This window comes from Bombina bombina, chromosome 1 (genome assembly GCF_027579735.1).
Source record: "Bombina bombina isolate aBomBom1 chromosome 1, aBomBom1.pri, whole genome shotgun sequence".
NCBI lineage: Eukaryota > Metazoa > Chordata > Amphibia > Anura > Bombinatoridae > Bombina > Bombina bombina.
In genome coordinates this window covers 788,501,957-788,504,662 of record NC_069499.1, presented here as the reverse complement: position 1 = coordinate 788,504,662, position 2,706 = coordinate 788,501,957, and positions in this window count along the sequence as shown.

The window sequence follows — 2,706 nt, the reverse complement described above, 5'->3', positions numbered from 1 at the left end:
GTGTCGGACCGTGGGACACAATTCACCTCCAAATTTTGGAAGGAATTATGTTGAATACTACAAATCTCGTCAACACTCACTACCGCCTTCCACCCGCAATCCAATGGATTGACTGAACGTACCAACCAAACCTTGGAACAGTACCTTCGGTGTTACGTTTCCCATCTTCAAGACGACTGGGCGGAGTGGCTACCATTAGCTGAATTCGCATATAATAATTCAATAAATTTGTCCACCAAAACTTCACCATTCCATGCTACCTATGGATACCATCCTAAGTCTCTTCCTGGTCGAGACCTTGTATCCAACAATCCTACCGTCACAGATTACTCCCAAAACATCAAGGCCTCTCTAACACTATTAAAAAGACATCTAGAAGATGCCAAATTCACTCAAAAAAGATGTAACCCTCCAACTTTTAAAGTTGGAGACAGAGTTTTACTCTCTACAAAACACCTTAGACTCACGGTACCCTGTAAAAAACTTGCAAATCAATTCATTGGGCCATATACCATCATAAAGATCATCAATCCGAATGCTGTCACTCTCAAACTTCCACCAACACTAAGGATACATCCATCCTTTCATGTATCCCTCCTGAAACCTTTCCTTGGAACTGACAACAGACAACCGCCAAGTGCCAAACCCCCTGTTGCAACCGAACCAGATCCATCTGAATACGAAATAGAACAAATCCTCGACTCCCGTATACGTTGGAGAAGAGTTGAATATCTCGTTCACTGGAAGGGTTATGGTCCGGAGGAAGATTCTTGGGTACGACATTCTGATCTTCATGCTCCTCAACTACTTTCAGAATTCCATACCAAAAATCCTACGAAACCAGGTGCTGCTGGAGGATGGAGGGCATCCTGACGGGAGGGATTTGTCATATATCTACTCCTTTAGTAGATTATATGTGGTAATATCTAGCCCTTTAAGGGTTATTCAGTCTCACCTATCTGATCATCTATATAAGGAGGGATTTAAGCACTACACAGGTGCTTGATAATTGCAAACGCATAGGAAAAGAGTACCTTCAATATTCTTTACCTAAAGCTCCTAAATAAAGCAATTGGAATACAAAAGAATCAGATCACCAGCATTCTAACTCAGTACTTGAGCGTTATTCCCTTTACCTTTTATTGACACAAATTTCATTTGTAACTCGCTCTTCAGAGTTCCTCTCTCACTCACGCTGATCCCCTGCACGCTGACGTCACTACTCCAGCAGCGTGTGGATGCGGAAGTCAGAACCCGCTGCCAGCACAGACACAGAAAGCCGGACAGTTACCAAACAAGTGATACCGCTCAGCAGCTCCTCTCACCTCAAACGGACCTTACCTACCGCCATTAGACCTTGGGGAAATAACGCAAGTACTTAGCTTAAGTGTCTACTTCGATTGTTCTGTTTAATTTAGTGTCTATGAAAATGAATAGAGCTAAAGCCTAATTGATCTGTCTTAAGCGACCTACTGCATGTTTATTGGTGAATACTACTTAACCATTCCTGTTCAACACTAGTAATTTAGTGACTCATATTATCACTAAGCTGTCTAACAGTGAAGGAAATTCCAAGTTCTTTACCCAGATTCCAATACCGGAGTATGTTATAAGAGTCCAGGTATATTCTTCTCTGAATATCTGTGACTGCAAGCTTACTCCTCATTTCATTATCCTTTTATTGATATTCCTAAGAGGTATCAGTTATCATTCACTATTGTTAACTGCATAAATAGGAATACCTACATATACAAATTTCTGTATTTCATGAAAGAGATATTTAGGGATATTGCAGGGTAATACATTTATTATATGTGGCGGCGGTGTAGGGGGATTTAGATTAGATGCAAAAGAGCTGATTACTTTGTGACAATGCCCCGCAAAAAGCCCTTTTAAGGGCTGGTAAAAGAGCTGATTTCTTTGGGGCATGCCCCACAAAAAGCCCTTTTAAGTGCTGGCAATAGAGCTGTTACTTTGGGGCAATGTCACGCAAAAGGCCCTTTTAAGGGCTGGTAATAGAGGTGATTACTTTAGGGGTTAATGAATTTAATATAGCTGGCGGCGAGGTAGGGGGATTAGATTAAGGGTTAATTAATTTAATATAGCTGGCGGCGGTGTAGAGGGATTAGATTAGGGGTTAATACATTTCATATAGCTGGCGGCGGTGTAGGGGGATTAGATTAGGGGTTAATACATTTAATATAGCTGGTGGCGGGGTAGGGGGATTAGATTAGGGGTTAAAACATTTAATATAGCTAGCGGCGGTGTAGGGGGATTAGATTAGGGGTTAATACATTTAATATAGCTGGCGGCGGGGTAGGGGGATTAGATTAGGGGTTAATACATTTCATATAGCTGGCGGCGGTGTAGGGGGATTAGATTAGGGGTTAATAAATTTAATATAGCTGGCGGCGGTGTAGGGGGATTAGATTAGGGGTTAATACATTTAATATAGCTGGCGGCGGGGTAGGGGGATTAGATTAGGGGTTAATACATTTAATATAGCTGGTGGCGGTGTAGGGGGATTAGATTAGGGGTTAATAATTTTAATATAGCTGGCGGCGGGGTAGGAGCTCACATTAGGGGGTATGTAATGTAGCTGGCAATGGTGTAGGGGGATCACATTAGGGGGTTATACTTTTAATGTAGGTGGCGGCGGGGTCCGGGAGCGGCGGTTTAGGGGTTAAATACTTTATTAGGGATTGC